At 51.0% G+C, this 24,600-nt stretch overlaps 3 pseudogenes; all 3 read left to right on the top strand.

Moving 5' to 3' along the window:
• The first annotated feature begins 4,264 nt into the window (after positions 1-4,264).
• Positions 4,265-4,396, top strand: LOC144302761 (U2 spliceosomal RNA; annotated as a pseudogene).
• Positions 4,397-17,645: 13,249 nt separating this feature from the next.
• On the top strand, positions 17,646-17,756 carry LOC144302760 (U2 spliceosomal RNA; annotated as a pseudogene).
• A 5,155-nt stretch (positions 17,757-22,911) lies between these two features.
• LOC144302762 (U2 spliceosomal RNA) lies at positions 22,912-23,043 on the top strand (annotated as a pseudogene).
• The last annotated feature ends 1,557 nt before the right edge of the window (positions 23,044-24,600 follow it).

A 24,600-nucleotide genomic window follows, 5' to 3' on the forward strand; every position in this document is an offset into this window, starting at 1 on the left:
GACGCGTGCCTCCAAGCTCAATTCACGATTTCCCAGTAATTCTTGTGGTAGACAGGTGCTCCATACTAAGTTCCATATGTGAGAAGGTAGCTGAACGCCTTGTCCAAAAGCATCTTACTTCTGAGAGTTGAGCCCACCCTCAGTCCCTCACAGTTCCACACTGCCTGCAGAGTGAGTTTCACACGTCTTCACCAGAGACGATTGCCAGGGGCTTCTGAGTACAAGTTAACAATGCAGACCTGGAGGGTATCTCCAGGTGCAGTAGAGTGGTAATCTTGGAACCTCCTGACTCAGAGTACTGCTACCTTCTCACTGCCATAGGAATGCAGCTAGTTGACAGCTGGCTTCAAGACATGCTTCCCTGTGAGAGCTGAGGACAGGGCAGAACCCTCCCGCATCCTGCCTGACTGTAGGAGTAGCTGCTAACATCCTTATGTTAGTGGCTGGGAGAGGTTGCGGGAAAGCATGTGTGAGCACTGGGCCTGAACTCCCGTGTATCTGAGTTGAATACAGCGATTTCCAATGGCCTTCTTCAATCACAGTGTAGCTAGGTTCCAACTCCCATGTAGTGGGTAGCAGACATCTGCCTCCAATGCATACACACTTCTGAGAGTTGAGCTTATGGCCTGTACCTCCACATCCAGCCTGCTGGTACCCTTGGCTTCTAAAAGGCATAGGCTCGCTGTTTGACGGAAGTGCTGGGAGAGGTAATTGGAATCACCCGGCACACAAGACTAGTGCCTCCAAGCTCAGTTCAGCGATTTCCTAGTAATTCCTGTGGTAGACTGGTGCTACATACTAAGTTCCATACGTGAGAGGGTAGCTGAACGCCTTGTCCAAAACCATCTTACTTCTGAGAGTTGAGCTCAGCCTCAGTCCCTCACAGTTCCACACTGCCTGCAGAGTGAGTTTAGCAGGTCTTCAGCAGAGACGTTTGCCAGAGGCTTCTGAGACGCAGGGTAACAATGCAGACCTGGAGGGTATCCCCAGGTGCAGTCGACTGGTAATCTTGGAACCTCCTGACTCAGAATACTGCTACCTTCTCACTGCCATAGCAATGCAGCTAGTTGACAGCTAGCTGGCTTCAAGACATGATTCCCTGAGAGAGCTGAGGACAGGGCAGAACCCTCCCGCATGCTGCCTGACTGTAGGAGTAGCTGCTAACATCCTAATGTTAGTGGCTGGGAGAGGTTGCGCGAAAAGCATGTGTGAGCACTGGGCCTGAACTCCCGTGTATCTGAGTTGAATACAGCGATTTCCAACGGCTTTCCTCAACCAGAGTGTAGCTAGATTCCAAATCCCATGTACGAGCGGGTAGCAGACATTTGCCTCCCATGCATACACACTTCTGAGAGTTGAGCTTATGGCCTGTACCTCCACATCCAGCCTGCTGGTACCCTTGGCTTCTAAAAGGCCTAGGCTCGCTGTTTGACGGAAGTGCTGGGAGAGGTAATTGGAATCTCCCGGCACACAAGACGAGTGCTTCCAAGCTCAATTCACGATTTCCCAGTAATTCTTATGGTAGACAGGTGCTACATACTAAGTTCCATATGTGAGATGGTAGCTGAAAGCCTTGTCCAAAAGCATCTTACTTCTGAGTGTTGAGCCCACCCTCAGTCCCTCACAGTTCCACACTGCCTGCAGAGTGAGTTTCACACGTCTTCACCAGAGACGATTGCCAGAGGCTTCTGAGTACAAGTTAACAATGCAGACCTGGAGGGTATCTCCAGGTGCCGTAGAGTGGTAATCTTGGAACCTCCTGACTCAGAGTACTGCTACCTTCTCACTGCCATAGGAATGCAGCTAGTTGACAGCTGGCTTCAAGACATGCTTCCCTGTGAGAGCTGAGGACAGGGCAGAAACCTCCCGCATCCTGCCTGACTGTAGGAGTAGCTGCTAACATCCTTATGTTAGTGGCTGGGAGAGGTTGCGGGAAAAGCATGTGTGAGCACTGGTCTTGAACTCCCGTGTATCTGAGTTGAATACAGCGATTTCCAATGGCCTTCTTCAATCACAGTGTAGCTAGTTTCCAACTCCCATGTCCGAGTGGGTAGCAGACATCTGCCTCCCATGCATACACGCTTCTGAGAGTTGAGCTTATGACCTGTACCTCCACATCCAGCCTGCTGGTACCCTTGGCTTCTAAAAGGCCTACATTCGCTGTTTGACGGAAGTGCTGAGAGAAGTAACTGGAATCACGCGGCACACAAGACTAGTGCCTCCAAGCTCAGTTCAGCGATTTCCTAGTAATTCCTGTGGTAGACTGGTGCTACATACTAAGTTCCATACGTGACAGGGTAGCTGAACGCCTTGTCCAAAACCATCTTACTTCTGAGAGTTGAGCTCACCCTCAGTCCCTCACAGTTCCACACTGCCTGCAGAGTGAGTTTCGCAGGTCTTCAGCAGAGACGTTTGCCAGAGGCTTCTAAGACGCAGGGTAACAATGCAGACCTGGGTGGTATCCTCACGTGCAGTCGACTGGTAATCTTGGAACCTCCTGACTCAGAATACTGCTACCTTCTCACTGCCATAGGAATGCAGCTAGTTGACAGATAGCTGGCTCAAGACATGCTTCCCTGAGAGAGATGAGGCAGGGCAGAACCCTCCCGCATGCTGCCTGACTGTAGGAGTAGCCGCTAACATCCTAATGTTAGTGGCTGGGAGAGGTTGCGGGAAAAGCATGTGTGAGCACTGGGTCTGAACTCCCGTGTGTCTGAGTTGAATACAGCGATTTCCAACGGCTTTCCTCAACCAGAGTGTAGCTAGGTTCCAAATCCCATGTACGAGCGGGTAGCAGACATCTGCCTCCCATGCATACACACTTCTGAGAGTTGAGCTTATGGCCTGTACCTCCACATCCAGCCTGCTGATACACTTGGCTTCTAAAAGGCCTAGGCTCGCTGTTTGACGGAAGTGCTGGGAGAGGTAATTGGAATCTCCCGGCACACAAGACAGGTGCCTCCAAGCTCAATTCACGAATTCCCAGTAATTCTTTTGGTAGACAGGTGCTACATACTAAGTTCCATATGTGACAAGGTAGCTGAACGCCTTTTCCAAAAGCATCTTACTTCTGAGAGTTGAGCTCACCCTCAGTCCCTAACAGTTCCACACTGCCTGCAGAGTGAGTTTCACACGTCTTCACCAGAGACGATTGCCAAAGGCTTCTGAGTACAAGTTAACAATGCAGACCTGGAGGGTATCTCCAGGTGCAGTAGAGTGGTAATCTTGGAACCTGCTGACTCAGAGTACTGCTACCTTCTCACTGCCATAGGAATGCAGCTAGTTGACAGCTGGCTTCAAGACATGCTTCCCTGTGAGAGCTGAGGACAGGGCAGAACCCTCCCGCATCCTGCCTGACTGTAGGAGTAGCTGCTAACATCCTTATGTTAGTGGCTGGGAGAGGTTGCGGGAAAAGCATCTGTGAGCACTGGGCCTGAACTCCCGTGTATCTGAGTTGAATACAGCGATTTCCAATGGCCTTCTTCAATCACAGTGTAGCTAGGTTCCAACTCCCATGTCCGAGTGTGTAGCAGACATCTGCCTCCCATGCATACACACTTCTGAGAGTTGAGCTTATGGCCTGTACCTCCACATCCAGCCTGCTGGTACCCTTGGCTTCTAAAAGGCCTAGGCTCTCTGTTTGACGGAAGTGCTGGGAGAGGTAATTGGAATCACCCGGCACACAAGACTAGTGCCTCCAAGCTCAGTTCAGCGATTTCCTAGTAATTCCTGTGGTAGACTGGTGCTACATTCTAAGTTCCATACGTGAGAGGGTAGCTGAACGCCTTCTCCAAAACCATCTTACTTCTGAGAGTTGAGCTCACCCTCAGTCCCTCAAAGTTCCACACTGCCTGCAGAGTGAGTTTCGCAGGTCTTCAGCAGAGACGTTTGCCAGAGGCTTCTGAGACGCAGGGTAACAATGCAGACCTGGAGGGTATCCCCAGGTGCAGTAGACTGGTAATCTTGGAACCTCCTGACTCAGAATACAGCTACCTTCTCACTGCCATAGGAATGCAGCTAGTTGACAGCTAGCTGGCTTCAAGACATGCTTCCATGAGAGAGCTGAGGACAGGGCAGAACCCTCCCGCATGCTGCCTGACTGTAGGAGTAGCTGCTAACATCCTAATGTTAGTGGCTGGGAGAGGTTGCGGGAAAAGCATGTGTGAGCACTGGGCCTGAACTCCCGTGTATCTGAGTTGAATACAGCGATTTCCAACGGCTTTCCTCAACCAGAGTGTAGCTAGGTTCCAAATCCCAGGTACGAATCGCTTCTCGGCCTTTTGGCTAAGATCAAGTGTAGTATCTGTTCTTATCAGTTTAATATCTGATACGTCCTCTATCCAAATCCCAGGTACGAGCGGGCAGCAGACATCTGCCTCCCATGCATACACACTTCTGAGAGTTGAGCTTATGGCCTGTACCTCCACATCCAGCCTGCTGGTACCCTTGGCTTCTAAAAGGCCTAGGCTCGCTGTTTGACGGAAGTGCTGGGAGAGGTAATTGGAATCTCCCGGCACACAAGACGAGTGCCTCCAAGCTCAATTCACGATTTCCCAGTAATTCTTGTGGTAGACAGGTGCTACATACTAAGTTCCATATGTGAGAAGGTAGCTGAACGCCTTGTCCAAAATCATCTTACTTCTGAGAGTTGAGCTCACACTCAGTCCCTCACAGTTCCACACTGCCTGCAGAGTGAGTTTCGCAGGTCTTCAGCAGAGACGTTTGCCAGAGGCTTCTGAGACGCAGGGTAACAATGCAGACCTGGAGGGTATCCCCAGGTGCAGTCGACTGGTAATCTTGGAACCTCCTGACTCAGAATACTGCTACCTTCTCACAGCCATAGGAATGCAGCTAGTTGACAGCTGGCTTCAAGACATGCTTTCCTGTGAGAGCTGAGGACAGGGCAGAACCCTCCCGCATGCTGCCTGACTGTAGGTGTAGCTGCTAATATCCTAATGTTAGTGGGTGGGAGAGGTTGCGGGAAAAGCATGTGTGAGCACTGGGCCTGAACTCCCGTGTATCAGAGTTGAATACAGCGATTTCCAACGACTTTCCTCAACCAGAGTGTAGCTAGGTTCCAAATCCCATGTACGAGCGGGTAGCAGACATCTGCCTCCCATGCATACACACTTCTGAGAGTTGAGCTTATGGCCTGTACCTCCACATCCAGCCTGCTGATACCCTTGGCTTCTAAAAGCCTAGGCCCGCTGTTTGACGGAAGTGCTGGGAGAGGTAATTGGAATCTCCCGGAACACAAGACGAGTGCCTCCAAGCTCAATTCACGATTTCCCAATAATTCTTGTGGTAGACAGGTGCTACATACTAAGTTCCATATGTGAGAGGGTAGCTGAACGCCTTGTCCAAAAGCATCTTACTTCTGAGAGTTGAGCCCACCCTCAGTCCCTCACAGTTCCACACTGCCTGCAGAGTGAGTTTCACACGTCTTCACCAGAGACGATTGCCAGAGGCTTCTGAGTACAAGTTAACAATGCAGACCTGGAGGGTATCTCCAGGTGCAGTAGAGTGGTAATCTTGGAACCTCCTGACTCAGAGTACTGCTAACTTCTCACTGCCATAGGAATGCAGCTAGTTGACAGCTGGCTTCAAGACATGCTTCCCTGTGAGAGCTGAGGACAGGCAGAACCCTCCCGCATCCTGCCTGACTGTAGGAGTAGCTGCTAACATCCTTATGTTAGTGGGTGAGAGAGGTTGCGGGAAAAGCATGTGTGAGCACTGGGCCTGAACTCCCGTGTATCTGAGTTGAATACAGCGATTTCCAATGGCCTTCTTCAATCACAGTGTAGCTAGGTTCCAACTCCCATGTCCGAGTGTGTAGCAGACATCTGCCTCCCATGCATACACACTTCTGAGAGTTGAGCTTATGGCCTGTACCTCCACATCCAGCCTGCTGGTACCCTTGGCTTCTAAAAGGCCTAGGCTCGCTGTTTGACGGAAGTGCTGGGAGAGGTAATTGGAATCACCCGGCACACAAGACTAGTGCCTCCAAGCTCAGTTGAGCGATTTCCTAGTAATTCCTGTGGTAGACTGGTGCTACATACTATGTTCCATACGTGAGAGGGTAGCTGAACGCCTTGTCCAAAACCATCTTACTTCTGAGAGTTGAGCTCACCCTCAGTCCCTCACACTTCAACACTGCCTGCAGAGTGAGTTTCGCAGGTCTTCAGCAGAGACGTTTGCCAGAGGCTTCTGAGACGCAGGGTAACAATGCAGAAATGGAGGGTATCCCCAGGTGCAGTAGACTGGTAATCTTGGAACCTCCTGACTCAGAATACTGCTACCTTCTCACTGCCATAGGATTGCAGCTAGTTGACAGCTGGCTTCAAGACATGCTTCCCTGTGAGAGCTGAGGACAGGGCAGAACCCTCTCGCATGCTGCCTGACTGTAGGTGTAGCTGCTAACATCCTAATGTTAGTGGCTGGGAGAGGTTGCGGGAAAAGCATGTGTGAGCACGGGCCTGAACTCCCGTGTATCTGAGTTGAATACAGAGATTTCCAACGACTTTCCTCAACCAGCGTGTAGCTAGGTTCCAAATCCCATGTTCGAGCGGGTAGCAGACATCTGCCTCCCATGCATACACACTTCTGAGAGTTGAGCTTATGGCCTGTACCTCCACATCCAGCCTGCTGGTACCCTTGGCTTCTAAAAGGCCTAGGCTCGCTGTTTGACGGAAGTGCTGGGAGAGGTAATTCGAATCTCCCGGCACACAAGACGAGTGCCTCCAAGCTCAATTCATGATTTCCCAGTATTCTTGTGGTAGACAGGTGCTACATACTAAGTTCCATATGTGAGAGGGTTCTGAACGCCTTGTCCAAAAGCATCTTACTTCTGAGAGTTGAGCCCACCCTCAGTCCCTCACACTTCCACACTGCCTGCAGAGTTAGTTTCACACGTCTTCACCAGAGAAGATTGCCAGAGGCTTCTGAGTACAAGTTAACAATGCAGACCTGGAGGGTATCTCCAGGTGCAGTAGAGTGGTAATCTTGGAACCTCCTGACTCAGAGTACTGCTACCTTCTCACTGCCATAGGAATGCAGCTAGTTGACAGCTGGCTTCAAGACATGCTTCCCTGTGAGAGCTGAGGACAGGGCAGAACCCTCCCGCATCCTGCCTGACTGTAGGAGTAGCTGCTAACATCCTTATGTTAGTGGCTGGGAGAGGTTGCGGGAAAAGCATGTGTGAGCACTGGGCCTGAACTCCCGTGTATCTGAGTTGAATACAGCGATTTCCAATGGCCTTCTTCAATCACAGTGTAGCTAGGTTCCAAATCCCATGTCCGAGTGGGTAGCAGACTTCTGCCTCCCATGCATACACACTTCTGAGAGTTGAGCTTATGGCCTGTACCTCCACATCCAGCCTGCTGGTAACTTTGGCTTCTAAAAGGCCTAGGCTCGCTCTTTGACGGAAGTGCTGGGAGAGTTAATTGGAATCACCCGGCACACAAGACTAGTGCCTCCAAGCTCAGTTCAGCGATTTCCTAGTAATTCCTGTGGTACACTGGTGCTACATACTAAGTTCCATACGTGAGAGGGTAGCTGAACGCCTTGTCCAAAACCATCTTACTTCTGAGAGTTGAGCACACCCTCAGTCCCTCACAGTTCCACACTGCCTGCAGAGTGAGTTTCGCAGGTCTTCGCAGAGACGTTTCCCAGAGGCTTCTGAGACGCAGGGTAACAATGCAGACTTGGAGGGTATCCCCAGGTGCAGTCGACTGGTAATATTGGAACCTCCTGACTCAGAATACTGCTACCTTCTCACTGCCATAGGAATGCAGCTAGTTGACAGCTGGCTTCAAGACATGCTTCCCTGTGAGAGCTGAGGACAGGGCAGAACCCTCCCGCATGCTGCCTGACTGTAGGTGTAGCTGCTAACATCCTAATGTTAGTGGCTGGGAGAGGTTGCGGGAAAAGCATGTGTGAGCACTGGGCCTGAACTCCCGTGTATCTGAGTTGAATACAGCGATTTCCAACGACTTTCCTCAACCAGAGTGTAGCTAGATTCCAAATCCCATGTACGAGCGGGTAGCAGACATCTGCCTCCCATGCATACACACTTCTGAGAGTTGAGCTTATGGCCTGTACCTCCACATCCAGCCTGCTGGTACCCTTGGCTTCTAAAAGGCCTATGCTCGCTGTTGGACGGAAGTGCTGGGAGAGGTAATTGGAATCTCCCGGCACAAAAGACGAGTGCCTCCAAGCTCAATTCACGGTTTCCCAGTAATTCTTGTGGTAGACAGGTGCTACATACTAAGTTCCATATGTGAGAAGATAGCTGAACGCATTGTCCAAAAGCATCTTACTTCTGAGAGTTGAGCACACCCTCAGTCCCTCACACTTCCACACTGCCTGCAGAGTGAGTTTCACACGTCTTCACCAGAGACGATTGCCAGTGGCTTCTGAGTACAAGTTAACAATGCTGACCTGGAGGGTATCTACAGGTGCAGTAGAGTGGTAATCTTGGAACCTCCTGACTCAGAGTACTGCTACCTTCTCACTGCCATAGGAATGCAGCTAGTTGACAGCTGGCTTCAAGACATGCTTCCCTGTGAGAGCTGAGGACAGGGCAGAACCCTCCCGCATCCTGCCTTACTGTAGGAGTAGATGCTAACATCCTTATGTTAGTGGCTGTGTGAGGTTGCGGGAAAAGCATGTGTGAGCACTGGGCCTGAACTCCCTTGTATCTGAGTTGAATACAGCGATTTCCAATGGCCTTCTTCAATCACAGTGTAGCTAGTTTCCAACTCCCATGTCCGAGTGGGTAGCAGACATCTGCCTCCCATGCATATACCCTTCTGAGAGTTGAGCTTATCGCCTGTACCTCCACAACCTGCCTGCTGGTACCCTTGGCTTCTAAAAGGCCTAGGCTCGCTGTTTGACGGAAGTGCTGGGAGAGGTAATTTGAATCACCCGGCACACAAGACTAGTGCCTCCAAGCTCAGTTCAGCGATTTCCTAGTAATTCCTGTGGTAGACTGGTGCTACATACTAAGTTCCATACGTGAGAGGGTAGCTGAACGCCTTGTCCAAAATCTTCTTACTTCTGAGAGTTGAGCTCACCCTCAGTCCCTCACAGTTCCACACTGCCTGCAGAGTGAGTTTCGCAGGTCTTCAGCAGAGACGTTTGCCAGAGGCTTCTGAGACGCAGGGTAACAATGCAGACCTGGAGGGTATCCCCAGGGGCAGTCGACTGGTAATCTTGGAACCTCCTGACTCAGAATACTGCTACCTTCTCACTGCCATAGGAATGCAGCTAGTTGACAGTTAGCTGGCTTCAAGACATGCTTCCCTGAGAGAGCTGAGGACAGGGCAGAACCCTCCCGCATCCTGCCTGACTGTAGGAGTAGCTGTTAACATCCTTATGTTAGTGGCTGGGAGAGGTTGCGGGAAAAGCATGTGTGAGCACTGGGCCTGAACTCCCGTGTATCTGAGTTGAATACAGCGATTTCCAATGGCCTTCTTCAATCACAGTGTAGCTAGGTTCCAACTCCCATGTCCGAGCGGGTAGCAGACATCTGCCTCCCATGCATACACACTTCTGAGAGTTGGTCTTATGGCCTGCACCTCCACATCCAGCCTGCTGGTACCCTTGGCTTCTAAAAGGCCTAGGCTCGCTGTTTGACGGAAGTGCTGGGAGAGGTAATTGGAATCACCCGGCACACAAGACTAGTGCCTCCAAGCTCAGTTCAGCGATTTCCTAGTAATTCCTGTGGTAGACTGGTGCTACATACTAAGTTCCATACGTGAGAGGGTAGCTGAACCCCTTGTCCAAAACCATCTTACTTCTGAGAGTTGAGCTCAGCCTCAGTCCCTCACAGTTCCACACTGCCTGCAGAGTGAGTTTCGCAGGTCTTCAGCAGAGACGTTTGCCAGAGGCTTCTGAGACGCAGGGTAACAATGCAGACCTGGAGGGTATCCCCAGGTGCAGTCGACTGGTAATATTGGAACCTCCTGACTCAGAATACTGCTACCTTCTCACTGCCATAGGAATGCAGCTAGTTGAAAGCTGGCTTCAAGACATGCTTCCCTGTGAGAGCTGAGGACAGGGCAGAACCCTCCCGCATGCTGCCTGACTGGAGGTGTAGCTGCTAACATCCTAATGTTAGTGGCTGGGAGAGGTTGCGGGAAAAGCATGTGTGAGCACTGGGCCTGAACTCCCGTGTATCTGAGTTGAATACAGCGATTTCCAAAGGCTTTCATCTATCAGAGTGTAGCCAGGTTCCATATCCCATGTCCGAGTGGGTAGCAGACATCTGCCTCCCATGCATACACACTTCTGAGAGTTGAGCTTATGGCCTGTACCTCCACATCCAGCCTGCTGGTACCCTTGGCTTCTAAAAGGCCTAGGCTCGCTATTTGACGGAAGTGCTGGGAGAGGTAATTGGAATCTCCCGGCACACAAGACGAGTGCCTCCAAGCTCAATTCACGATTTCCCAGTAATTCTTGTGGTAGACAGGAGCTACATACTAAGCTCCATATGTGAGAATGTAGCTGAACGCCTTGTCCAAAAGCATCTTACTTCTGAGAGTTGAGCCCACACTCAGTCCCTCACAGTTCCACACTGCCTGCAGAGTGAGTTTCACATGTCTTCAACAGAGACGATTGCCAGAGGCTTCTGAGTACAAGTTAACAATGCAGACCTGGAGGGTACTCCAGGTGCAGTAGACTGGTACTCTTGGTACTTCCTGACTCAGAGTACTGCTACCTTCTCACTGCCATAGGAATGCAGCTAGTTGACAGCTGGCTTCAAGACATGCTTCCCTGTGAGAGCTGAGGACACGGCAGAACCCTACCGCATCCTGCCTGACTGTAGGAGTAGCTGCTAACATCCTTATGTTAGTGGCTGGGAGAGATTGCGGGAAAAGCATGTGTGAGCACTGGGCCTGAACTCCCGTGTATCAGAGTTGAATACAGCGATTTCCAATGGCCTTCTTCAATCACAGTGTAGCTAGGTTCCAACTCCCATGTCCGAGTGGGTAGCAGACATCTGCCTCCCATGCATATACACTTCTGAGAGTTGAGCTTATGGCCTGTACCTCCACATGCAGCCTGCTGGTACCCTTGGCTTCTAAAAGGCCTAGGCTCGCTGTTTGACGGAAGTGCTGGGAGAGGTAATTGGAATCACCCGGCACACAAGACTAGTGCCTCCAAGCTCAGTTCAGCGATTTCCTAGTAATTCCTGTGGTAGACTGGTGCTACATACTAAGTTCCATACGTGAGAGGGTAGCTGAACGCCTTGTCCAAAACCATCTTACTTCTGAGAGTTGAGCTCAGCCTCAGTCCCTCACAGTTCCACACTGCCTGCAGAGTGAGTTCCGCAGGTCTTCAGCAGAGACGTTTGCCAGAGGCTTCTGAGAAGCAGGGTAAAAATGCAGACCTGGAGGTTATCCCCAGGTGCAGTCGACTGGTAATCATGGAACCTCCTGACTCAGAATACTGCTACCTTCTCACTGCCATAGGAATGCAGCTAGTTGACAGCTGGCTTCAAGACATGCTTCCCTGTGACAGCTGAGGACAGGGCAGAACCCTCCCGCATCCTGCCTGACTGTAGGAGTAGCTGCTAACATCCTAATGTTAGTGGCTGGGAGAGGTTGCGGGAAAAGCATGTGTGAGCACTGGGCCTGAACTCCCGTGTATCTGAGTTGAATACAGCGATTTCCAACAGCTTTCCTCAACCAGAGTGTAGCTAGGTTTCAAGTCCCATGTACGAGCGGGTAGCTGACATCTGCCTCCCATGCATACACACTTCTGAGAGTTGAGCTTATGGCCTGTACCTCCACAGCCAGCCTGCTGGTACCCTTGGCTTCTAAAAGGCCTAGGCTGGCTATTTGTCGGAAGTGCTGGGAGAGGTAATTGGAATCACCCGGCACACAAGACTAGTGCCTCCAAGCTCAGTTCAGCGATTTCCTAGTAATTCCTGTGGTAGACTGGTGCTACATACTAAGTTCCATACGTTAGAGGGTAGCTGAACGCCTTGTCCAAAACCATCTTACTTCTGAGAGTTGAGCTCACCCTCAGTCCCTCACAGTTCCACACTGCCTGCAGAGTGAGTTTCGCAGGTCTTCAGCAGAGACTTTTGCCAGAGGCTTCTGAGATGCAGGGTAACAATGCAGACCTGGAGGGTATCCCCAGGTGCAGTCGACTGGTAATATTGGAACCTCCTGACTCAGAATACTGCTACCTTCTCACTGCCATAGGAATGCAGCTAGTTGACAGCTAGCTGGCTTCAAGACATGCTTCCCTGAGAGAGCTGAGGACAAGGCAGAACCCTCACGCATCCTGCCTGACTGTAGGAGTAGCTGCTAACATCATTATGTTAGTGGCTGGGAGAGGTTGCGGGAAAAGCATGTGTGAGGACTGGGCCTGAAGTCCCGTGTATCTGAGTTGAATACAGCGATTTCCAAAGGCTTTCATCAATCAGAGTGTAGCCAGGTTCCATATCCCATGTCCGAGTGGGTAGCAGACATCTGCCTCCCATGCATACACACTTCTGAGAGTTGAGCTTATGGCCTGGACCTCCACATCCAGCCTGCTGGTACCCTTGGCTTCTAAAAGGCCTAGGCTCGCTGTTTGAGGGAAGTGCTGGGAGAGTTAATTGGAATCACCCGGCACACAAGACTAGTGCCTCCAAGCTCAGTTCAGCGATTTCCTAGTAATTCCTGTGGTAGACTGCTGCTACATACTAAGTTCCATACCTGAGAGGGTAGCTGAACGCCTTGTCCAAAACCATCTTACTTCTGAGAGTTGAGCTCACCCTCAGTCCCTCACAGTTCCACACTGCCTGCAGAGTGATTTTCGCAGGTCTTCAGCAGAGACGTTTGCCAGAGGTTTCTGAGACGCAGGGTAACAATGCAGACCTGGAGGGTATCCCCAGGTGCAGTCGACTGGTAATCTTGGAACCTCCTGACTCAGAATACTGCTACCTTCTCTCTGCCATAGGAATGCAGCTAGTTGACAGCTAGCTGGCTTCAAGACATGCTTCCCTGAGAGAGCTGAGGACAGGGCAGACCCCTCCCGCATCCTGCCTGACTGTAGGAGTAGCTGCTAACATCCTAATGTTAGTGGCTGGGAGAGGTTGCGGGAAAAGCATGTGTGAGCACTGGGCCTGAACTCCCGTGTATCTGAGTTGAATACAGCGATTTCCAACGGCTTTCCTCAACCAGAGTGTAGCTAGGTTCCAAATCCCATGTACGAGCGGGTAGCAGACATCTGCCTCCCATGCATACACACTTCTGAGAGTTGAGCTTATGGCCTGTACCTCCACATCCAGCCTGCTGGTACACTTGGCTTCTAAAAGGCCTAGGCTCGCTGTTTGACGGAAGTGCTGGGAGAGGTTATTGGAATCACCCGGCACAGAACACTAGTGCCTCCAAGCTCAGTTCAGCGATTTCCTAGTAATTCCTGTGGTAGACTGGTGCTACATACTAAGTTCCATATGTGAGATGGTAGCTGAACGCCTTGTCTAAAAACATCTTACTTTGAGAGTTGAGCTCACCCTCAGTCACTCACAGTTCCACACTGCCTGAAGAGTGAGTTTCGCAGGTCTTCAGCAGAGACGTTTGCCAGAGGCTTCTGAGACGCAGGGTAACAATGCAGACCTGGAGGGTATCCCCAGGTGCAGTCGACTGGTAATCTTGGAACCTCCTGACTCAGAATACTGCTACCTTCTCACTGCCATAGGAATGCAGCTAGTTGACAGCTAGCTGGCTTCAAGACATGCTTCCCTGAGAGAGCTGAGGACAGGGCAGAACCCTCCCGCATGCTGCCTGACTGTAGGAGTAGCTGCTAACATCCTAATATTAGTGGCCGTGAGATGTTGCGGGAAAAGCATGTGTGAGCACTGGGCCTGAACTCCCGTGTATCTGAGTTGAATACAGCGATTTCCAACGACTTTCCTCAACCAGAGTGTAGCTAGGTTCCAAATCCCATGCACGAGCGGGTAGCAGACATCTGCCTCCCATGCATACACACTTCTGAGAGTTGAGCTTATGGCCTGTACCTCCACATCCAGCCTGCTGGTACCCTTGGCTTCCAAAAGGCCTAGGCTCGCTGTTTGACGGAAGTGCTGGGAGAGGTAATTGGAATCTCCCGGCACACAAGACGAGTGCCTCCAAGCTCAATTCACGATTTCCCAGTAATTCTTGTGGTAGACAGGGGCTACATACTAAGTTCCATATGTGAGATGGTAGCTGAACGCCTTGTCCAAAAGCATCTTACTTCTGAGAGTTGAGCCCACCCTCAGTCCCTCACAGTTCCACACTGCCTGCAGAGTGAGTTTCACACGTCTTCACCAGAGACGATTGCCAGAGGCTTCTGAGTACAAGTTAACAATGCCGACCTGGAGGGTATCTCCAGGTGCAGTAGAGTGGTAATCTTGGAACCTCCTGACTCAGAGTACTGCTACCTTCTCACTGCCATAGGAATGCAGCTAGTTGACAGCTGGCTTCAACACATGCTTCCCTGTGAGAGCTGAGGACAGGGCAGAACCCTCCCGCATCCTGCCTGACTGTACGAGTGGCTGCTAACATCCTTATGTTAGTGGCTGGGTGAGGTTGCGGGAAAAGCATGTGTGAGCACTGGGCCTGAACTCCCGTGTATCTGAGTTGAATACAGCGATTTCCAATGGCCTTCTTCAATCACAGTGTAGCTGGTTTCCCACTCCCATGTCCGAGTGGGTAGCAGACATCTGCCTCCCATGCATATACCCTTCTGAGAGTTGAGCTTATCGCCTGTACCTCCACAACCTGCCTGCTGGTACCCTTGGCTTCTAAAAGGCCTAGGCTCGCTGTTTGACGGAAGTGCTGGGAGAGGTAATTGGAATCACCCGGCACACAAGACTAGTGCCTCCAAGCTCAGTTCAGCGATTTCGTAGTAATTCCTGTGGTAGACTGGTGCTACAACTAAGTTCCATAAGTGAGAGGGTAGCTGAACGCCTTGTCCAAAACCATCTTACTTCTGAGAGTTGAGCTCACCCTCAGTCCCTCACAGTTCCACACTGCCTGCAGAGTGAGATTCGCAGGTCTTCAGCAGAGACGTTTGCCAGAGGCTTCTGACACGCAGGGTAACAATGCAGACCTGGAGGGTATCCCCAGGTGCAGTCGACTGGTAATCTTGGAACCTCCTGACTCAGAATACTGCTACCTTCTCACTGCCATAGGAATGCAGCTAGTTGACAGCTAGCTGGCTTCAAGACATGCTTCCCTGAGAGAGCTGAGGACAGGGCAGAACCCTCCCGCATGCTGCCTGACTGTAGGAGTAGCTGCTAACACCCTAATGTTAGTGGCTGGGAGAGGTTGCGGGAAAAGCATGTGTGAGCACTGGTCTTGAACTCCCGTGTATCTGAGTTGAATACAGCGATTTCCAATGGCCTTCTTCAATCACAGTGTAGCTAGTTTCCAACTCCCATGTCCGAGTGGGTAGCAGACATCTGCCTCCCATGCATACACGCTTCTGAGAGTTGAGCTTATGACCTGTACCTCCACATCCAGCCTGCTGGTACCCTTGGCTTCTAAAAGGCCTACATTCGCTGTTTGACGGAAGTGCTGAGAGAAGTAACTGGAATCACGCGGCACACAAGACTAGTGCCTCCAAGCTCAGTTCAGCGATTTCCTAGTAATTCCTGTGGTAGACTGGTGCTACATACTAAGTTCCATACGTGACAGGGTAGCTGAACGCCTTGTCCAAAACCATCTTACTTCTGAGAGTTGAGCTCACCCTCAGTCCCTCACAGTTCCACACTGCCTGCAGAGTGAGTTTCGCAGGTCTTCAGCAGAGACGTTTGCCAGAGGCTTCTAAGACGCAGGGTAACAATGCAGACCTGGGTGGTATCCTCACGTGCAGTCGACTGGTAATCTTGGAACCTCCTGACTCAGAATACTGCTACCTTCTCACTGCCATAGGAATGCAGCTAGTTGACAGATAGCTGGCTCAAGACATGCTTCCCTGAGAGAGATGAGGCAGGGCAGAACCCTCCCGCATGCTGCCTGACTGTAGGAGTAGCCGCTAACATCCTAATGTTAGTGGCTGGGAGAGGTTGCGGGAAAAGCATGTGTGAGCACTGGGTCTGAACTCCCGTGTGTCTGAGTTGAATACAGCGATTTCCAACGGCTTTCCTCAACCAGAGTGTAGCTAGGTTCCAAATCCCATGTACGAGCGGGTAGCAGACATCTGCCTCCCATGCATACACACTTCTGAGAGTTGAGCTTATGGCCTGTACCTCCACATCCAGCCTGCTGATACACTTGGCTTCTAAAAGGCCTAGGCTCGCTGTTTGACGGAAGTGCTGGGAGAGGTAATTGGAATCTCCCGGCACACAAGACAGGTGCCTCCAAGCTCAATTCACGAATTCCCAGTAATTCTTTTGGTAGACAGGTGCTACATACTAAGTTCCATATGTGACAAGGTAGCTGAACGCCTTTTCCAAAAGCATCTTACTTCTGAGAGTTGAGCTCACCCTCAGTCCCTAACAGTTCCACACTGCCTGCAGAGTGAGTTTCACACGTCTTCACCAGAGACGATTGCCAAAGGCTTCTGAGTACAAGTTAACAATGCAGACCTGGAGGGTATCTCCAGGTGCAGTAGAGTGGTAATCTTGGAACCTGCTGACTCAGAGTACTGCTACCTTCTCACTGCCATAGGAATGCAGCTAGTTGACAGCTGGCTTCAAGACATGCTTCCCTGTGAGAGCTGAGGACAGGGCAGAACCCTCCCGCATCCTGCCTGACTGTAGGAGTAGCTGCTAACATCCTTATGTTAGTGGCTGGGAGAGGTTGCGGGAAAAGCATCTGTGAGCACTGGGCCTGAACTCCCGTGTATCTGAGTTGAATACAGCGATTTCCAATGGCCTTCTTCAATCACAGTGTAGCTAGGTTCCAACTCCCATGTCCGAGTGTGTAGCAGACATCTGCCTCCCATGCATACACACTTCTGAGAGTTGAGCTTATGGCCTGTACCTCCACATCCAGCCTGCTGGTACCCTTGGCTTCTAAAAGGCCTAGGCTCTCTGTTTGACGGAAGTGCTGGGAGAGGTAATTGGAATCACCCGGCACACAAGACTAGTGCCTCCAAGCTCAGTTCAGCGATTTCCTAGTAATTCCTGTGGTAGACTGGTGCTACATTCTAAGTTCCATACGTGAGAGGGTAGCTGAACGCCTTCTCCAAAACCATCTTACTTCTGAGAGTTGAGCTCACCCTCAGTCCCTCAAAGTTCCACACTGCCTGCAGAGTGAGTTTCGCAGGTCTTCAGCAGAGACGTTTGCCAGAGGCTTCTGAGACGCAGGGTAACAATGCAGACCTGGAGGGTATCCCCAGGTGCAGTAGACTGGTAATCTTGGAACCTCCTGACTCAGAATACAGCTACCTTCTCACTGCCATAGGAATGCAGCTAGTTGACAGCTAGCTGGCTTCAAGACATGCTTCCATGAGAGAGCTGAGGACAGGGCAGAACCCTCCCGCATGCTGCCTGACTGTAGGAGTAGCTGCTAACATCCTAATGTTAGTGGCTGGGAGAGGTTGCGGGAAAAGCATGTGTGAGCACTGGGCCTGAACTCCCGTGTATCTGAGTTGAATACAGCGATTTCCAACGGCTTTCCTCAACCAGAGTGTAGCTAGGTTCCAAATCCCAGGTACGAATCGCTTCTCGGCCTTTTGGCTAAGATCAAGTGTAGTATCTGTTCTTATCAGTTTAATATCTGATACGTCCTCTATCCAAATCCCAGGTACGAGCGGGCAGCAGACCTCTGCCTCCCATGCATACACACTTCTGAGAGTTGAGCTTATGGCCTGTACCTCCACATCCAGCCTGCTGGTACCCTTGGCTTCTAAAAGGCCTAGGCTCGCTGTTTGACGGAAGTGCTGGGAGAGGTAATTGGAATCTCCCGGCACACAAGACGAGTGCCTCCAAGCTCAATTCACGATTTCCCAGTAATTCTTGTGGTAGACAGGTGCTACATACTAAGTTCCATATGTGAGAAGGTAGCTGAACGCCTTGTCCAAAATCATCTTACTTCTGAGAGTTGAGCTCACACTCAGTCCCTCACAGTTCCACACTGCCTGCAGAGTGAGTTTCGCAGGTCTTCAGCAGAGACGTTTGCCAGAGGCTTCTGAGACGCAGGGTAACAATGCAGACCGGGAGGGTATCCCCAGGTGCAGTCGACTGGTAATCTTGGAACCTCCTGACTCAGAATACTGCTACCTTCTCACTGCCATAGGAATGCAGCTAGTTGACAGCTAGCTGGCTTTAAGACATGCTTCCATGAGAGAGCTGAGGACACGGCAGAACCCTCCCGCATGCTGCCTGACTGTAGGAGTAGCTGCTAACATCCTAATGTTAGTGGCTGGGAGAGGTTGCGCGAAAAGCATGTGTGAGCACTGGGCCTGAACTCCCGTGTATCTGAGTTGAATACAGCGATTTCCAACGGCTTTCCTCAACCAGAGTGTAGCTAGGTTCCAAATCCCATGTACGAGCGGGTAGTAGACATCCTCCTCCCATGCATACACACTTCTGAGAGTTGAGCTTATGGCCTGTACCTCCACATCCAGCCTGCTGGTACCGTTGGCTTCTAAAAGGCCTAGGCTCGCTGTTTGACGGAAGTGCTGGGAGAGGTAATTGGAATCTCCCGGCACACAAGACGAGTGCCTCCAAGCTCAATTCACGATTTCCCAGTAATTCTTGTGGTAGACAGGTGCTACATACTAAGTTCCATATGTGAGAAGGTAGCTGAACGCCTTGTCCAAAAGCATCTTACTTCTGAGAGTTGAGCCCACCTTGAGTCCCTCACAGTTCCACACTGCCTGCAGAGTGAGTTTCACACGTCTTCACCAGAGACGATTGCCAGAGACTTCTGAGTACAAGTTAACAATGCAGACCCGGAGGTTATCTCCAGGTGCAGTAGAGTGGTAATCTTGGAACCTCCTGACTCAGAGTACTGCTACCTTCTCACTGCCATAGGAATGCAGCTAGTTGACAGCTGGCTTCAAGACATGCTTCCCTTTGAGAGCTGAGGACAGGGCAGAACCCTCCCGCATCCTGCCTCACTGTAGGAGTAGCTGTTAACATCCTTATGTTAGTGGCTGGGAGAGGTTGCGGGAAAAGCATGTGTGAGCACTGGGCCTGAACTCCCGTGTATCTGAGTTGAATACAGCGATTTCCAATGGCCTTCTTCAATCACAGTGTAGCTAGGTTCCAACTCCCATGTCCGAGTGGGTAGCAGACATCTGCCTCCCATGCATACACACTTCTGAGAGTTGAGCTTATGGCCTGTACCTCCACATCCAGCCTGCTGGTACCCTTGGCTTCTAAAAGGCCTAGGCTCGCTGTTTGACGGAAGTGCTGGGAGAGGTAATTGGAATCACCCGGCACACAAGACTAGTGCCTCCAAGCTCAGTTCAGCGATTTCCTAGTAATTCCTGTGGTAGACTGGTGCTACATACTAAGTTCCATACCTGAGAGGGTAGCTGAACGCCTTGTCCAAAAGCATCTTACTTCTGAGAGTTGAGCTCAGCCTCAGTCCCTCACAGTTCCACACTGCCTGCAGAGTGAGTTTCGCAGGTCTTCAGCAGAGACGTTTGCCAGAGGCTTCTGAGACGCAGGGTAACAATGCAGACCTGGAGGGTATCCCCAGGTGCAGTCGACTGGTAATCTTGGAACCTCCTGACTCAGAATACTGCTACCTTCTCACTGCCATAGGAATGCAGCTAGTTGACAGCTAGCTGGCTTCAAGACATGATTCCCTGAGAGAGCTGAGGACAGGGCAGAACCCTCCCGCATGCTGCCTGACTGTAGGAGTAGCTGCTAACATCCTAATGTTAGTGGCTGGGAGAGGTTGCGCGAAAAGAATGTGTGAGCACTGGGCCTGAACTCCCGTGTATCTGAGTTGAATACAGCGATTTCCAACGGCTTTCCTCAACCAGAGTGTAGCTAGATTCCAAATCCCATGTACGAGCGGGTAGCAGACATTTGCCTCCCATGCATACACACTTCTGAGAGTTGAGCTTATGGCCTGTACCTCCACATCCAGCCTGCTGGTACCCTTGGCTTCTAAAATGCCTAGGCTCGCTGTTTGACGGAAGTGCTGGGAGAGGTAATTGGAATCTCCCGGCACACAAGACGAGTGCCTCCAAGCTCAATTCACGATTTCCCAGTAATTCTTGTGGTAGACAGGTGCTACATACTAAGTTCCATATGTGAGATGGTAGCTGAAAGCCTTGTCCAAAAGCATCTTACTTCTGAGTGTTGAGCCCACCCTCAGTCCCTCACAGTTCCACACTGCCTGCAGAGTGAGTTTCACACGTCTTCACCAGAGACGATTGCCAGAGGCTTCTGAGTACAAGTTAACAATGCAGACCTGGAGGGTATCTCCAGGTGCCGTAGAGTGGTAATCTTGGAACCTCCTGACTCAGAGTACTGCTACCTTCTCACTGCCATAGGAATGCAGCTAGTTGACAGCTGGCTTCAAGACATGCTTCCCTGTGAGAGCTGAGGACAGGGCAGAAACCTCCCGCATCCTGCCTGACTGTAGGAGTAGCTGCTAACATCCTTATGTTAGTGGCTGGGAGAGCTTGCGGGAAAAGCATGTGTGAGCACTGGTCTTGAACTCCCGTGTATCTGAGTTGAATACAGCGATTTCCAATGGCCTTCTTCAATCACAGTGTAGCTAGTTTCCAACTCCCATGTCCGAGTGGGTAGCAGACATCTGCCTCCCATGCATACACGCTTCTGAGAGTTGAGCTTATGACCTGTACCTCCACATCCAGCCTGCTGGTACCCTTGGCTTCTAAAAGGCCTACATTCGCTGTTTGACGGAAGTGCTGAGAGAAGTAACTGGAATCACGCGGCACACAAGACTAGTGCCTCCAAGCTCAGTTCAGCGATTTCCTAGTAATTCCTGTGGTAGACTGGTGCTACATACTAAGTTCCATACGTGACAGGGTAGCTGAACGCCTTGTCCAAAACCATCTTACTTCTGAGAGTTGAGCTCACCCTCAGTCCCTCACAGTTCCACACTGCCTGCAGAGTGAGTTTCGCAGGTCTTCAGCAGAGACGTTTGCCAGAGGCTTCTAAGACGCAGGGTAACAATGCAGACCTGGGTGGTATCCTCACGTGCAGTCGACTGGTAATCTTGGAACCTCCTGACTCAGAATACTGCTACCTTCTCACTGCCATAGGAATGCAGCTAGTTGACAGATAGCTGGCTCAAGACATGCTTCCCTGAGAGAGATGAGGCAGGGCAGAACCCTCCCGCATGCTGCCTGACTGTAGGAGTAGCCGCTAACATCCTAATGTTAGTGGCTGGGAGAGGTTGCGGGAAAAGCATGTGTGAGCACTGGGTCTGAACTCCCGTGTGTCTGAGTTGAATACAGCGATTTCCAACGGCTTTCCTCAACCAGAGTGTAGCTAGGTTCCAAATCCCATGTACGAGCGGGTAGCAGACATCTGCCTCCCATGCATACACACTTCTGAGAGTTGAGCTTATGGCCTGTACCTCCACATCCAGCCTGCTGATACACTTGGCTTCTAAAAGGCCTAGGCTCGCTGTTTGACGGAAGTGCTGGGAGAGGTAATTGGAATCTCCCGGCACACAAGACAGGTGCCTCCAAGCTCAATTCACGAATTCCCAGTAATTCTTGTGGTAGACAGGTGCTACATACTAAGTTCCATATGTGACAAGGTAGCTGAACGCCTTTTCCAAAAGCATCTTACTTCTGAGAGTTGAGCTCACCCTCAGTCCCTAACAGTTCCACACTGCCTGCAGAGTGAGTTTCACACGTCTTCACCAGAGACGATTGCCAGAGGCTTCTGAGTACAAGTTAACAATGCAGACCTGGAGGGTATCTCCAGGTGCAGTAGAGTGGTAATCTTGGAACCTGCTGACTCAGAGTACTGCTACCTTCTCACTGCCATAGGAATGCAGCTAGTTGACAGCTGGCTTCAAGACATGCTTCCCTTTGAGAGCTGAGGACAGGGCAGAACCCTCCCGCATCCTGCCTGACTGTAGGAGTAGCTGCTAACATCCTTATGTTAGTGGCTGGGAGAGGTTGCGGGAAAAGCATCTGTGAGCACTGGGCCTGAACTCCCGTGTATCTGAGTTGAATACAGCGATTTCCAATGGCCTTCTTCAATCACAGTGTAGCTAGGTTCCAACTCCCATGTCCGAGTGGGTAGCAGACATCTGCCTCCCATGCATACACACTTCTGAGAGTTGAGCTTATGGCCTGTACCTCCACATCCAGCCTGCTGGTACCCTTGGCTTCTAAAAGGCCTAGGCTCTCTGTTTGACGGAAGTGCTGGGAGAGGTAATTGGAATCACCCGGCACACAAGACTAGTGCCTCCAAGCTCAGTTCAGCGATTTCCTAGTAATTCCTGTGGTAGACTGGTGCTACATTCTAAGTTCCATACGTGAGAGGGTAGCTGAACGCCTTGTCCAAAACCATCTTACTTCTGAGAGTTGAGCTCACCCTCAGTCCCTCAAAGTTCCACACTGCCTGCAGAGTGAGTTTCGCAGGTCTTCAGCAGAGACGTTTGCCAGAGGCTTCTGAGACGCAGGGTAACAATGCAGACCTGGAGGGTATCCCCAGGTGCAGTAGACTGGTAATCTTGGAACCTCCTGACTCAGAATACAGCTACCTTCTCACTGCCATAGGAATGCAGCTAGTTGACAGCTAGCTGGCTTCAAGACATGCTTCCATGAGAGAGCTGAGGACAGGGCAGAACCCTCCCGCATGCTGCCTGACTGTAGGAGTAGCTGCTAACATCCTAATGTTAGTGGCTGGGAGAGGTTGCGGGAAAAGCATGTGTGAGCACTGGGCCTGAACTCCCGTGTATCTGAGTTGAATACAGCGATTTCCAACGGCTTTCCTCATCCAGAGTGTAGCTAGGTTCCAAATCCCAGGTACGAATCGCTTCTCGGCCTTTTGGCTAAGATCAAGTGTAGTATCTGTTCTTATCAGTTTAATATCTGATACGTCCTCTATCCAAATCCCAGGTACGAGCGGGCAGCAGACATCTGCCTCCCATGCATACACACTTCTGAGAGTTGAGCTTATGGCCTGTACCTCCACATCCAGCCTGCTGGTACCCTTGGCTTCTAAAAGGCCTAGGCTCGCTGTTTGACGGAAGTGCTGGGAGAGGTAATTGGAATCTCCCGGCACACAAGACGAGTGCCTCCAAGCTCAATTCACGATTTCCCAGTAATTCTTGTGGTAGACAGGTGCTACATACTAAGTTCCATATGTGAGAAGGTATCTGAACGCCTTGTCCAAAATCATCTTACTTCTGAGAGTTGAGCTCACACTCAGTCCCTCACAGTTCCACACTGCCTGCAGAGTGAGTTTCGCAGGTCTTCAGCAGAGACGTTTGCCAGAGGCTTCTGAGACGCAGGGTAACAATGCAGACCTGGAGGGTATCCCCAGGTGCAGTCGACTGGTAATCTTGGAACCTCCTGACTCAGAATACTGCTACCTTCTCACTGCCATAGGAATGCAGCTAGTTGACAGCTAGCTGGCTTTAAGACATGCTTCCATGAGAGAGCTGAGGACACGGCAGACCCTCCCGCATGCTGCCTGACTGTAGGAGTAGCTGCTAACATCCTAATGTTAGTGGCTGGGAGAGGTTGCGCGAAAAGCATGTGTGAGCACTGGGCCTGAACTCCCGTGTATCTGAGTTGAATACAGCGATTTCCAACGGCTTTCCTCAACCAGAGTGTAGCTAGGTTCCAAATCCCATGTACGAGCGGGTAGCAGACATCTGCCTCCCATGCATACACACTTCTGAGAGTTGAGCTTATGGCCTGTACCTCCACATCCAGCCTGCTGGTACCGTTGGCTTCTAAAAGGCCTAGGCTCGCTGTTTGACGGAAGTGCTGGGAGAGGTAATTGGAATCTCCCGGCACACAAGACGAGTGCCTCCAAGCTCAATTCACGATTTCCCAGTAATTCTTGTGGTAGACAGATGCTACATACTAAGTTCCATATGTGAGAAGGTAGCTGAACGCCTTGTCCAAAAGCATCTTACTTCTGAGAGTTGAGCCCACCTTGAGTCCCTCACAGTTCCACACTGCCTGCAGAGTGAGTTTCACATGTCTTCACCAGAGACGATTCCCAGAGGCTTCTGAGTAAAAGTTAACAATGCAGACCTGGAGGGTATCTCTAGGTGCAGTAGAGTGGTGTCTTGGAACCTCCTGACTCAGAGTACTGCTACCTTCTCACTGCAGAGGAATGCAGCTAGTTGAAGGCTGGCTTCAAGACATGCTTCGCTGTGAGAGCTGAGGACAGGGCAGAACCCTCCCGCATGCTGCCTGACTGTAGGAGTAGCTGCTAACATCTTAATGTTAGTGGCTGGGAGAGGTTGCGGGAAAAGCATGTGTGAGCACTGGGCCTGAAATCCCGTGTATCTGAGTTGAATACAGCGATTTCCAACGACTTTCCTCAACCAGAGTGTAGCTAGGTTCAAAATCCCATGTACGAGCGGGTAGCAGACATCTGCCTCCCATGCATACACACTTCTGAGAGTTGAGCTTATGGCCTGTACCTCCACATCCAGCCTGCTGGTACCCTTGGCTTCTAAAAGGCCTAGGCTCGCTGTTTGA

The sequence above is a fragment of the Canis aureus genome, chromosome 31 (assembly GCF_053574225.1).
Source record: "Canis aureus isolate CA01 chromosome 31, VMU_Caureus_v.1.0, whole genome shotgun sequence".
Classification (NCBI taxonomy): domain Eukaryota; kingdom Metazoa; phylum Chordata; class Mammalia; order Carnivora; family Canidae; genus Canis; species Canis aureus.